Consider the following 15,005-nt stretch of genomic DNA (forward strand, 5'->3'; position numbering starts at 1 on the left):
CTTATTCTTATTCTACTCCCTTGGTTCATATGGAGACTATAGCCTGATACGCTTTTTCTCCGAGAGACGAGTTATTGATCGCTATGCGACCGAAGAGCCGGCCGTATCTAACGGCTTATACGCACGCGCGGGAAATAATGCCTTCCGGGAGGACTTTTAAGGGGAACTGGCCTCCTATTCAGTCGTTATTGGCAAGGAGAAAACCCGGAAAACTCCTTGCAGCCAGCCTGTCCGATCGCGGCGCGAACCCACGACCGAACTTCCCAGTGTTTAGGGTCTGGTCACCGCTATGAGCGGCTACGGAGACCACTCGCCCACTGGTGGGGGCTGTTAATTTAGTATCAAAAACGTAAAATATTTGAGTAACCCAAGAAATAGCCGAAGATTGCAGCGCCACAGCACTAGCGAAAATTTAAATTTGCCGACTGGAATGCTTTCGGATAACAGACGTTTCGGATAACCAGCTTTCGGATAAACGACGCTCTACTGTAGTTTTTTTTTTATGAAAACGATGCGAACTTTTAAGAACTTTTAAACAATAGAACAAGGGAAAAACGAAGATCGACTATCTGCGGATGGAAATCAAATTAAACTTCGATTTTGATCTCTCTCGCGCCCCCGAAAGGTTTCGAATTGTCACCAGGTGACGAGGAGAGACCAATCGGAAAGTGGAATCGAAGGAAAATGGATAAAACCTGAGAATTCAAGGACGCGACGGCTTCTCCAGAAAGTTCCAAGTGGCCGATCTATTGTTGTGTGTGTGTCTCATGCCCATCTTCGTCTTCTTTTCCCGACCTCGGATCGACATCTTTCCATCAACGGAAGTCGAACGCATCGTCCCGGAGTCGTCGAGACGTCGATGGAATTGGTCATTCGCACTCCTTCAAAATGGGACTATCTTGGAAAGGAGAGAAAGACCCGAGACCGCTGCCGACGTAGAACTTCCAAGATCGCGGAAATCTTGTTTGTTCGTGTCAAATAAACGGTTTCTTGTAACCATACAGTCTGTCTCAGTGCCGATCGCCCACATAAGACCCTTCCCAACCGCTCGACCCTCTTGACATTTTTGCTCCCTGTCGGTGTGTCTACGTGCCATAATTGTATAGTTATAGTTTATTTTTTATATCATATATATTTCCCTTTGTCTTCATTTCTATTGTCTTTCTTTCTGGAAGTTTCTCCCTACTTTTGTTTAACGGCGTAACAGCAGGTGACCCCTTTAGTAACAAGGGGAAGGTGTGCGACCCTCAGGGCATAACGGGGTCCATGAGGTCATTCTTGGGTATAGTACGAGAGAGGAAAGGACACGTGAGAAAGGCTCTCGAAGTTTTTTTTTGGAACTGAGTGGAGACGAGACGGACGTTTCGAGAAGAAAAGGAAACGAGGATAACGAAAACTGAGAAGGGTGTTTTCGTTCGTACTAGAGTGTAAAGCAAAATCGAAATTCCTTAGGAAAGTAATTTTCATTGGCCGTGGATCGAGAGGCTCACTCAACTTATGAAAATTCACCGTGAAAAACGCCGAATTTATTGGGTACCCGACTTTTTCTTTCTTCTCATCTTTACATTTCAACTTCTCTCTTGTCTTAGATCTATTTTTCGTTTTTAGTAAGTAATAATTAGTCTTAAGATATAATTGTATATGCTATAAGTATAATAGTCATTCAACGAAGGAAGAATTGTCGCGTTATATAATTGATTCGTTGAATTTTTGTTACTAAAATTAAGTAATAAGTTAAGGGATAGAGCTTGTAGCTGGCATCCGATCTATATTCCTGTATTTTGTACGCGAATTAAAGACTCTCATATCGTAAAAGTTGTGTTTCTTTGTCCACGGTATTCGCGATCCTCACATCGGCAACCTTACACTGGTATGCCACTATATCATCATCATCATCATCGTCACAGAGGAGTGGTATAGCTCTCAGCTTTTCACTCCGGAAGAAACAGGAAGGAAGAGTCGGTCTTATAGAAGACGACCAATCCGAGGAAGACAGAAGAGAGGTCACTAAGTAACCAAAGCCGGTCTTATAAGAGACGACCCCCGCGAGAAAGGGAGACAGAATGCCTTCCGGGAGGACTTGGAGGGAAAGCTGGCCCCTATTCAGGCGTCATTGGCTATGCCACTATATTTCAGCATTTCAGCTGGTAAAACTCATCCTCAGTTGACGTTACATTTTCTATTTACAAATTTTAATAATTAAAAATTAAAATTAGAAACCAAAACCCTAAATAAACAAAAATTGCCCGTTAATTTGTATAAAATTATAATGAATACCGCTTCAAAACACAAAGTTTATCTTTATCTAAAGGAAAGCTCTCAGAAAAATAAAATTGACTATCATTCAAATTGTCAGAGTTCTTTACTTGGCGCATTTTTTTTACATTTGGGATGTTTTTCTTTGGATAACGACGTAGTAAATCGATGCAACATCAAAACGGCTACATGCAGTTAGAGAATAGCTAAATTGGCACCGAGATTTTTTTCCGAACCATCGCCGTTTCGAACAGGCGACGAGGGACGGGACACACCGCCAGCGAAAAATTATCGGCCGTAAGTAAATAATTACCGCCACAAAACGTATATCGACAAATACATTCAGCAAAGGGATAATCGTCGGGAAAATTTTCCGCGGGCGAATACGTCGGGTTCCGTCCCTCCCCGTTCGACGTCATCACCCGCCGCGGGTCCCTCTGGGTTCTCTTCTGAAGTCGAAAACCAAAAAAAAAAAAAAAAAAAGTTGGCAGAGAATGAATTTTAATATTGGTTTTCGTACGATTTCGACGACCTTTAACTTGCCACCAGGAATCTCAAATTCTGGGTCGAGAGAAAAAATTGTATTTAATTTTAAGGAAAAAACCGATAAAGAACGTTAGACGGCGCCCGAGATTGTTATTGAAAATTCGACGAAGGAAAGCAAAGTTTTGGAAGCGTTCCGAATCTTCGTCTTTTTTTTTTTTTTAGGTTTAAATTTCGGGCTGGCTTTTCTGTATTTAAATCGAGACGGAATTCCCCATCGCGCCTGTTAATTATTAAAGGTGAGGAAATTACGGAAGGAATTGGTTACTATAAATACTGCGTCGTGCCGTCGTAGGTAAAATCGAGGAGGGATTTCGTTGGGATACGTCGTTGATCCGAATGTTTGTATTCGTTTTCTACGTCGTTCGGAGTCGACGGCGTATTTTCTATCCGAACGAAATTTCGGACTCGTCATTAGATTAGAAACGTCATCGGTCGAATTCGTCTCCCTCTTCTGGAAAGTTTCGTAAATATAACTAAAAATAATTTCAAAAATGTTCTGTTTGCCCCAATATTTAATGTTTCTTTATCGATTTCGATGTCAAATGTCAAAAATGTTGTTATTTTTTGCCCGTCTTCGATATTTTATCCGAAATTTACGTTCTTATTAATATAATGCGTGACGAGCGAAATGACCGAGTGCGTCGTAGAGTACGAAATAGCGTTTGCGCGAAATTAATTCAAACGAGTAAATGTGCCTTAAAATTAACTTTTAACTTTGTGTCGCTGTCACCTCTGCCTCTAGTGAACTTTGGTGTCTTTTACCTTATTTTTGACGTCTCGTCGTGTCCTTCGTTTGCCGTTCCGGAATTTTCTCCTAGCGTAACCCGGACGTGCCCGGAGCGAGCGGCAAAGTTTTGTCGTCCCGCCACGTCCGGTTCTTTCGAATCTTTCTACCGGATTCCCGACGGTCGGCTCGGTTAAATTGTCCGGTTCTTCCCGATTCGGAAAGTTCCGTCGCTCGTCGAGCCTCGGAAGTCCTCGTCTTTTTTCTCCTTGGCGGACTTCGTCCTCTGCTGGCTCCCGTGAAAGTTGCTTTGGTTTCCTCTGGGTGTGAGGAGTGGCGGACGGTGTCCGTCGTCTTGACTCCCCGAGCCGACCGTTTGAGTCTCTCTAAATTAATTATTGTGTTAATTTCTATTTATAGAATTTAGTATGAAAAGGTACTCAATTAGGGTTGTCGGAATCAAATCGAATAAAAATACGTGACTCTTAGGAAAAATTATGATAAAAAGTGATATCGGGCAAATATTATATGGGTACGCTACCAAATTTCTGACCGGTGGTGGTCTGGTGTCTCCTTTGGTGAGGACAATTAAGAGAGGAAGTTTCAAATTTCCGTGGTCGCGGATGGCTTGGTGGGGGATGTAATTATTTACGTTATTTACACTATACTTGTTGGTGGTGATACTGCGGTATTGTGATATTCTTACTTGTTAGTTTGTTGCTTAAATTTAATCGTAGCTATTGGCAAGTGCCAAATCCGACAGAGGGCGCTGTTTTTGAGCCAAGATGGCTGCCGAAACAGGTAAGGAGCCGACCACGTGTTTGTTCAGTGCCTGAGCCGATTCAGTTTCTATCGGTGACGACTACTGCGAGGACCAAATGAAGAACAAATCATTAAATTTATGTCAAATTCTAGACTATATCGGCGACAGGAAACGTTGTCTTGTAGAAGGTGAAGCCGTTTTGGATGCTGGACACATCGTATTTTGTGGATTAAACTCTAACAACAACACCGAAGTTCATGTTGTTGCTTTAATGTTGCAATCTCAGATATTGGCATTTTAATACATCTCAATTACAGGGAGAATGCACGTGCAAAGCGGAGCTGTCTGGTTTTTGTAAACATGTGATAGCATGTTTATTACACGTTAACAGGTGAGAAGTATTTAAATATTTTAAGCAGTATACACCATGTTCCAATATAAAAACAAAGTTTTATTTATCATAATAGTTAAAATTAGTGCCAATCTGAAGGCTGCCCTGCTGAGTCATTCAGCACTTATACAACATAGGCCAGTCAAAAGTTTGTAGCACACATTATGTTTTGTGTGTGTGTGTGTGTACGTCACATATATCCAAAACGGCTTCACGTTCTACAAGACAACGTTTCCTGTCGTTGATATAGTCTAGAATTTGACATAAATTTAATGATTTGTTCTTCATTGGTCCTCGCAGTAGTCGTCACCGATAGAAACTAAATCGGCTCAGGCACTGAACAAACACGTGGTCGGTTCCTTACCTGTTTCGGCAGCCGTCTTGGCTCAAAAACAGCGCCCTCTGTCGGATTTGCCGCTTGCCAATGGCTTCTAAGAGAGAGGAGAATGTTGGTGGTGTCGTCGAATGTAATTAACATTTAGTATTTATTTAATTTGACTTTCTAGCAATCTGTGGTATGTTTTAGATCGGCGGTTCCGGATCTGGGCTTGGCCCGCACTTTCTGGGGCTCCGTGGTCTCTCTAGGGAAATATAATAAATAAAACTTGAATGAAATGAATGAATAAGAAACAGTTTACCAAGTTGAGTTTTGTATTGTGCCTTTCTCAACTACATATTTCTGTGAAGCAGGATTATCTGCCTATACAGGTACCAAAACAAAATACAGAAACCTTTTAAATGCAGAACCAGACATTTGCCTGTAATTATCAATCGAACTTAAAATAAGAAAAAATGTCTTGGTAAACATTTACATGTGATTTTACATTTTTATGATTTTGTACATATGATTTTATGTCTTAATTTAGGTTCTCCCTGTAACACTACTCCGAAATACCATTAACTTACAAGACATAGGGTAGGCGTAAGGGGCTAAGCCGTAGAAATTGATTCTAAAAAGGGCTCCACAAGTCAAAACAATTGGGAACTGCAGCTTTAGACACTTGGGAAGCGTATAATTAGTGGGTTAGAGGTGTGTTGTTGAATTATAATTACATTTTACCACATTTGGTGTGACAAAATGATTTATCTGGCAAGTTTTTGGAACTAAGAGTGCCAGAAATTTGGTGGTGTACCTGTATCTTTACAAGTTTTATCTTATAATGAAAAAATAAAATTTAAAGCTAAAAACAAAAGCAAGATTGGAAACGTATCTTATATATATATAAATTGTAAAAATTGTCCAGATGTGTCCAACAAAAGAGGATGAATGACAACCTTAATTTAACAATTCTAGTATCAAATTACATTAATGAATTATTGAGTAAAAAAAAATAACTCTAACTCTTCTCAAACTGCACTTATTAAAAAATAACTACCCTTTACTAACCTTTAACATGCAATCTATTTTATTAACATAATCTAATGTTAATAAAATAGACTGTGTGTTAAAGGTTAGTAAAGGGTAGTTATAGCTCTTTTAATTTTGGCAGTTAAATGGTCATTTCTGACGTCTGTTCCTGTCGTGCATTCCATTACAAAATGCCGCATGTTGAATACTTAAAAAATTACTAAGCAACATAAGACAATGGCCATTAAAAAATTAATCCACATTTTGGGCTGCCAAAGAATGTCCATTAATTAAACCCAAGTTCCATCATATTTAAGTAATTTTATGGTAATTTTTCAAATCTGTTATAATAATTAAGCTTAATGTTGAGAAACTGAAAACCATTTGAAATAACTTTATAAAATTACACATTTAGAACATAAATGTCAAGTAATCTGGTTATGAGTATTGCCAACTTAAATTGAATAACTGAAAACTCTATTTGTTATACAGTAAACCACACTAATTTGGAATTCCTGAAAATTTGAAGTACTGTTTTACATTGTGTGTGTGTTATTTTCAAAATAATGAATTTGTCAATTCTGATGTGGACTTTAAAAACTATTTCTTTACTCTTAGATGGATGTGTCCATATTGGGCCTTGTATTTATCCAACTTTTCCTACTTTTTAAAAAATAGTCTTACTTTGTCTTTGTGATAATACAGGATTAGATTTTTCCTTTAATGAAGCATATATAATGCATTTTCTTAATTCTGCTATTTTATTCTCCATTTGTACACTATAAAAAAAGTAGATGAACATAACAAAACAATTAGTTAAGTGTCAATATTTTGATTTATTTGAAACATCAAAATGAATGAAACACTAATTAGTATACAATGTTTTGTGTCATTGAGAAAATTACTGAAACTCCAAAAAATAATGATATCTAGACTAGGGTTTCTCAAACGGGATCCCAGGATCCCGGTTGTTTTTTTAACCCGGGAAATATCCCGGGAAATTTTTCTTATCCCGGGAAATCCCGCAAATTTCTTAAAAATTCACTTTTTTTCTTATTTTGTGTTAAGGTTGAGGAATTTTGCAAATAGAAAGCATAATTAACTCATTCACTGTCAGAATACATTTGTATTTATTAATTTTAAACCTACCTATTAGTTTTTTTAAATTTTTGCTCGTTATAGCATGTCACAAATGGTCAATAATCAATATATAGCTTATTTGTGGCAGGACTATAAAAATTCTTTACTTGTCGGAACCTGTAATATCTGGAATAATTGTGCTTACGCTGTCTTGAGTTTTAACCATGCCCAGTAGCTTCAATAAATGCCTGACGCCAGATTGTGCAAATTGGGCAAGGATACAAACGAGTACAAAGTCTGCAAGTATGAAGTTTTTCTTCATAAACCTGATTATTAAAGCCAAATGAATTGCCGAATTATCGAGCTCTAAGCTTGATGCCGCTATTAAAGCAGCCAAGGTAGACAAATCAAGAATACTAGAGAGCGAAAGAAGTACTACAATCTCGAAAACGAACTCGAAATCTTCCAGGCTACAGGTGAAAAAACACATAATATCTGTCTTCTCTTAAATGCATTAAACACTATTCCAATCACATCAATTGAATCGGAAAGGGCATTCTCGGTGGCAAGACTTTTCATTACTAAAATAAGAATTAGAGTGAGTTATCGGAGTATTGACCATCTTTGCTTTTTAAAATCTTATAAAAGTTTGCAATATTTTGTATTATATTTTATTTAAAAAACGAAAATTACCTTCTAAATTAGAAGTTCATTTTTTTTAATTTTTAACTCAATTCAAAACATTTTTTTTTGTTGTTGTTGTATGCAGTTTCCAGCAAACTTTAATTAATTTTTTTCTATTTGTGAAAATTTCTACGTTATTTAAAGGTAATTTTTATTATAGGCCTATAGACCTTACACAGCATTATTAATATGATTTTGGAGGTTACAGAACTTTAAAATTACTTTAAAAAATGGAAAATAATTATATCATTTGATTTCAAGATATTTTGTATACCTTAAAAATAATTAATTTTATCCCGGGATTTCCCGGGATCCCGGGAAACAGTTCACTTTTATCCCGGGATCCCGGGACAAGCAAAAGACCGGGAAATGAGAAACCCTAATCTAGACAAATTTAAAGTGTACTAAATATTTTGATGTGTTAATATAAATAGACCCTTATTTATGCAAGTTTAATATAGGATTTTTCTCCTATTTGCTTTAATAAATTCTTCAAGCACACTATTTGGCATAGAATCTAAGTTTCTGTTTGCATATCTCTATGATCAAAAATTATTGGGAATGGTTCAATAAAATGCAAGATTGAATTTATTCATCAAAATTTGTTTGTCTCCTTCAAAGTAGAGATCCACTGCTATACACTTATGCCAATGATTTTTCTAATCCTTGAAACATGTATTAAAATCATTTTCATGAAACCCTTTGGATTAAAAGTGAATTTTGTTTTATAGCCTTAATCAACTGAAAACAGTGACCATGAAATGGAAATTTTAGCTGAGGAAACAGGAAAAAGTCACACTGTGCCATATTGGGTGAATATGGAGCTTGTGGAATGGTATTTATTATGCACTTAGTGCCTTTAAGACAAATCTGTTATGAATTTTAAGAAAAGTAGTGCATTTGTTTATCAGTTTGCTTTGGATAATGCAGAATTATGGTTAATTTGGGTTCTACTATATATACTACATTAATTCTATCCTTCCTCTACTTGGTAATGAGATATTTTATCAGATAGATATACTCTAAACTGCTTTTGTCATGATATTTTATTGAAAAAATCTCCTTTAAGTGATGATTTTAGTTATTTTTAAATTTGTCCTAGTTACCCTAATTTTCCTGCAGAAAGTCCAACTTTTCCCATATTTTTAAGTTTTGAAACACAGTAGGAGCCCTGCAATATGTGATGAAGAAACAGTTAAAAAAGGAATTAAAAATAAAAATTAGCTTATTTTTTTAAGCTCAAATTTTTAGACTAAATGTTAGCAATGATAAGAATGATGCTACTACTACTACTATTGCATTGTAAAAGTTTATCAAATCATAACAACAAATACAATCACAATTTTTTGAGCAACAAAACAGCACTTTTGGTCTTACTAAAAGATTATCTTCAGGTTAAGAAGAATTCTATTGAATGTACAAAGTTAATGGTTAAGAGGGCACTGCTGCTGGCACGTTTTCTCAGAGTTAACTATATTTTTGTCTATATTGATTAAAGTGTATTCAATTGAGACAGTGGTTATGCTTAAAATGTTACTTTTACATATCCCATTAGAAGTATTAATTCTGTTAATAATCGGAGATGTGGAATTAAATCCAGGTCCAATGTCCCATACACAACTTTCCTCCCTTCACAGAAGGAGTTTACTGTCTACCAGCAACTGTTGATATTTTCCTAGTAAACCAGTCCTAAAGACATCATGTCTACAAGATTATTTTTCATTGCAGGAACAAATCCTCTGATTTCTCAGGGAATCCTTTCATTTTTTGAAGATCACTTTGAAATCAAATTGTCAAAGCTAGAAGAAATGTCATCTAAATCTGACTGGTTAACTAATCTGCATAAAGAGCAGGAAGGACTGACCTGCACGGAAGAGAAAATTGAGTTCACTATTTTCAAGTCAGTATGTATCAATAATTTTTCCTTGCAGTTTTATTATATAGACACAGTTTATAATGAATTAAGAAGGAATAATAATGTTTCCAGTCTAAGAGATAATAATGAAGATCTAATAAGTAATGCTAGAGAATTTCTTCAGTTATTTAAAACAAAAAAGAAAAAATATTTATTTCATAACTTGCTATAAAATATCAAAATACAATCTAATTTTAGCAGAACTGAATTGTTAAACTTAATTAAATCAAATATTTTATGTGCATTTCTATATGGGTAAGATTGTTGGTAGACAAAGTGGAAAAAATACAATTGTTTTTCTTCAAACAAGTTTTCATTTAAATTGTTTGCCACGACCTGTGATAAGAATGGAATTGAGTAGGCCACTCTGGCTGTTAATCTATCACTATGTTTGCTACAATGCTAGAATCAAATTATTTTCCTTCAGAGTAATGATTATAGACAATTGATATATAACAAACTCTTGTTATCCAGTAATATGATTTTCCGGGAGATGTGACCTATCACTATTAAAAAGTTGTTAAACAGTCTCAGATTATCCTTTGCCAGCCGGTTGAAATTTCCCAATGAAAAATCTTTTTGTACAATGTGTGAACAAAGATTAAGAGGCATACATTGGCTGCAGGATGTGTTTTATTTGCAAGAGACAGAATATAATTTCCAAAACATTGGATAATATTTCTTGGTGTTCATCTGTTTATCTACTGTGTAATTTCTTCTGGTTCTGTATTCATTTCTAAATGTAGGATTAGTAGTATTATAACAATCTCAATTGTGCTTCACGTGTGAGTTGTTCTGCTTTCTTATTATAAAAAAATAATTAAAAATTTTTTTTTGTTTTTTTTTGTGTAAAAGAAAGTACTGTAACCTCTGTGACAAACTAACTAATAATTTGCCTATTGTACTGAGATTTAAAATATTGGGTTGTTTGGAAAGTAATTTCGTTTTTTTCCGTACGGAAAAAAAAACACAATATTTTTATAATAAATATTTTATTGAATTATATATCGACCATTTTGGTCAAATACCTGTTGTCATCGTTTCTGGTAGTAGCATGATTTCACATTCATAAAAGTTTTGATCGTTGCTTACAAAAAACTGATCCAAGTGATTTTTGACATTGTCATTTCAAGTAAATGTCTTACAGTTAAAAAAAGTTTGTATAGACCAGAACAAGTAATAATCTGAGTGTGCTCAATCTGGCAAATATGGTTGGTGTGATAGCATGTCCCATCTAAGTTATAACAGTTTCTGATTAGTTACCAAACTTGTGTGAAATTTGACATTATCGTGGTAAAACACTACACCTGTTTTGTTGATCAATTCTGGCCACCTTTTCTGTTTGATGATATTACTCAATTTGTTTACTGGATGGCAGTACACTTTTGAATCAATTGTTAAATTGTCTGGTAAAAGTGCCAAAAAAAATTTCCTTAATATCCCACCAAAGAGAACATCTCTCTTTAAGATCATGTGGAACCCATATATCAAGCTTTGAAACAAAACCAATTTGTTTCAAGTAATCATAAACAGTTCAATTTGACAAATTTAATCTCTTAGTGATTTCACGTGTTGTTATTCGGCAGTTTGCTTCAATCAGTACCTTTATTTTGTTTTCATTGGCTTCAACTGGCCATCCAGAACATGGTGCATCTTCAATATTGAAATTGTCAGAACGAAATTTTATAAACCAGTTTTGGCACTGTTGTTCTATCAATATATCTTCTCCATACATGTCATGCAATTTTTTTCTCTCTTGAACATCATTCTTACCTTTTTGGTAATAAAAGCAAAATATGCCAAAAATGCTGCTTTCGATCTTCCATATTTGATGGGACACAAAAAAATAAACAATTGCACAAAATCAAAGAAAATTTTTTACAAATAAGCCTTAAAATGCTAGCTGTCAAAATATATAATGATAATACGGTTTAGAGTGAAAATGGCAGGAAAAATATGACTAATCCGTCTAATGGTAAAAAAAGCGAAATTACTTTCCGAACAACCCAATAGTATAAATGGCATTTGTAGCTTTCAATTCAATGAATATTCCTAATGAGAAAGATCAAGGAAAATTTGTTCTAAAAAAATCAAGTCTATGACACTAAAATGGCAGTTTACTTTTGATAGAACATGTATCCAAGACTAGTATTCAAAAACAGACTGGGAAAAATCCTTGATTTGTGAAAAATGTGAACAAGGGAGTCCATTTTCCAAAAAAACTAGAAAATGTCCAATAACTCAAACTATGACACTTGTACTAAACACAATTTTTAATTTTTTGAACAGTCATGATGTCCCCTATCCGCAGGTAATGGATTATCCACTCTTTACACCACACCCTGTATATTGCCTAACCAACTTTTCCTTCTCCTTTCTGGGCTTTTTTTCCACAGATTTTTCTCTCTAAAATATTTCTCAAAATTTAATATTTAGTTCCTCGGATGATTGGCCAAAATACCCTGTCTTCTTTTAACTGTATTTAAAACTTCTTTTTCTTTCCCCATTCTTTTCAAAACTTCAACATTTGTTATTCTATCTGTCCAAGATATTTTTAAAATTCTTCTATATAACCACATTTTGAATGTTTCAAGTCTGTTAAAATATTTTTATCTAAGGTCCATGTTTCTACACCATAAAACACTTTAAGATTTAAATTAAAATCTTTGCATTTGAAAAATTTCTGCATTCTGATAAAAGTACCCCTTGCATTTTCTATTCTAGATTTAATTTCTTTAATGCATCTGCCATCTTCCTGTATGTTAGTTTCCAAATACTTAATTGATGAAACTCTATGAATTGTTCTGTTTTGTATCTGCAATGTTACGTTATCTATATTTTTCTTGCATGGAATAAGTAGTTTTGTTTTCTTATAATTCATCTGAAGTCCGTAGAATTTACTTATTGAATTAATCTTTTCCATTAATATTGCCAAATCATTTATATTTTCTGCTAAAACCACTGTATCATCAGCATAATGTATATTATTTACATTCATTCCATTTATTACAATCCCAATGTGTTTTGTATCTTCTGAAACTTTAAAAATTTCATCTGAATAAATATTAAAAAGTAAAGGTGATAAAATACATCCTTGTCTTACTCCTCTTTTTATTTCTATTTCTTCGGATAACTCAGAATCAATTAAAATGTTGGCTTTCTGTTCCCAGTAAAGATTTATTATAATTTTCAATTCATTTCTATCATTTCCTTTCTTCCTAAGTATATCTATTAATTTATCATGCAGAATTCTATCAAATGCTTTCTCATAGTCTATTAAACAGGCATATATATATATAATCTTTATTAACCTCTAAACTTCTTTCTACCAAAACTCTATAATCAAAAAGAGCTTCTCTTGTTCCAGAAGATTTTCTAAACCCAAACTGTGTGTTGCATAAATCTTCTTCACATTTTTTTAATATATTCTTGTATGAATTATTCTTAAGAAAATTTTTAAAACGTGGCTCATTAGGCTTATAGTTCTATAATCACCACATTTTTTTGCATTATCTTAATTGTTATAAATGTAGACATTAAAAGATCTGATCTTGAGGAATTACACCACTTTTGTAAATAATAATGTAAAAATCCACTAAAATATCAAGACTATCTTCATCCAGTAATTTCAAAATTTCAGCGGGAACTTCATCTGGTCTGGGAGCTTTACCTTCTTTAGTTGTTCTAATTGCATTCTTTACTTCTATTTTCAATATTGTTAGTCCTTTTTCTTTATCAATTATTATAGGTTTTAAATTTCTCTCGTCAAAATATAATTTTTTAACGTACTCTTTCCATAGTTTGCTTTTCCCCAATTCCAAAACAAAGTCACCCTTTTCATTTAAAATATTAGTAAATTTATTTCTTCTATTTGTTCTGGTAAGCTCTTTAATCTTTTTATGTACATTATACGCATCATGTTTCTTTGCAAATTTTCAATTTCCTTGCATTTTTCTTTCATCCAATTTTCTTTTGCTGCTTTAATTTTCCTTCTTATAATAGTGGTGTTCCTTGACATTTGATGATAGGGAAGCTGTGTTTCTGTAAGAAGCCAACATCCAGGAGCAATCGGTCAGTTGCGCGTCAGTGATGGTCTAGGGTCCATTCGTATTGTTTATTCGATAAGCCAGTAAAAGCCGTAGACTTTTCTAAATGTATTTTTAATATCACAATTACATTCCAAATTGCTAGCCACAATATAAGAGCTACAATTAAAAATAAAATAATAAAAACTTACTTGGTGAAATAAAATGTGTGGTGGATGTACTGGTACATACCTGGTACAAAATATTCAATTGTACGAATATACTTTTAAAGAAAATTATAATTAAATATAGCTTTGTAAAGAAACATACATAAAAATATAAAATATTCTTTACTTTTTAAATCTTAAAACAATGCACTTAGTCAAATAGCTCCCTACGAGTGGCTNAGTGATGGTCTAGGGTCCATTCGTATCATTTATTTGATAAGCCTGTAAAAACCGTAGACTTTTCTAAATGTATTTTTAATATCAGAATTACATTCTGAATCACTAGCCACGATATAAGGGCTACAATTAAAAATAAAATAATAAAAACTTACTTGGTGAAATAAAATGTGTGGGAAATGTGCATACCTGGTATAAAATATTCTTCAATTGTATGAATATACTTTTAAAGAAAATTATAATCAAATATAGCTTTGTAAAGAAACGTATATAAAAATATAAAATATTCTTTACTTTTTAAATCTTAAAACAATGCACTTAGTCAAATAGCTCCCTACGAGTGGCTAATGGATGGAATCAAAGACGGTTGCAAAGCGTGCATAAATGCGGACTGCCAAATCCCCAAGGTGCTGATACCGGTCAATGTCAAATACCTCTTTTGTCGCATCACTAGTATATCTCAAAGGACGCGACAGGGCTGTTGTAGATTTTAAACGTTTCTCACCATAGCTGTAAAAATCTAAATATGTTAAACTTAATTGTCATTTGTTTTCTAACTAATTCGTTTTAGGACCAGGTGTTTATGGAAATTTCCAAAATTTACAACTTTTCGGTCACTGTCATTGAACTGGAAAAATTTCTGTCTTCATTACATTAATAATACGAAGAAATCAGTCTCCACTGTACTTGGCTAGAGATGGTTTGGTTAAGCTTTTGTTTAAGTAAAATTTCGGCTCTTTCGTCAGGGTTTTATTTATGTCCCCAATTCCCTAATTACTTAATCACTTAAGTAGAAATAAATCGAAACCAGTTACTTTGTACAGTCGACCCCCCTATAACGTACGTTCCTATAACGGTTTCCTCTGGGT

The 15,005-nt window shown here is 34.2% G+C and overlaps 1 protein-coding gene across 2 annotated transcripts in view; it reads left to right on the plus strand.

The window, feature by feature from the left end:
- Positions 1 to 2,886: 2,886 nt before the first annotated feature.
- LOC111640551 overlaps positions 2,887 to 15,005 on the plus strand; it is a 36,122-nt gene continuing 24,003 nt past the window's right edge. Inside the window, exons 1-2 of one of the 2 annotated variants that reach the window (XM_023386567.1) lie at positions 2,910 to 3,038; positions 9,521 to 9,696. The gene's annotated coding sequence lies outside the window, so the exon portion shown is untranslated. Of the gene's footprint in view, positions 3,039 to 9,520; positions 9,697 to 15,005 lie in introns of both variants that reach the window. The other variant, XM_023386565.1, reaches the window with a different exon arrangement.

This window comes from Centruroides sculpturatus, unplaced genomic scaffold (assembly GCF_000671375.1).
Source record: "Centruroides sculpturatus isolate CEXI.00-Female unplaced genomic scaffold, Cexi_2.0 scaffold1072, whole genome shotgun sequence".
NCBI classification, from domain to species: Eukaryota; Metazoa; Arthropoda; class Arachnida; order Scorpiones; family Buthidae; genus Centruroides; species Centruroides sculpturatus.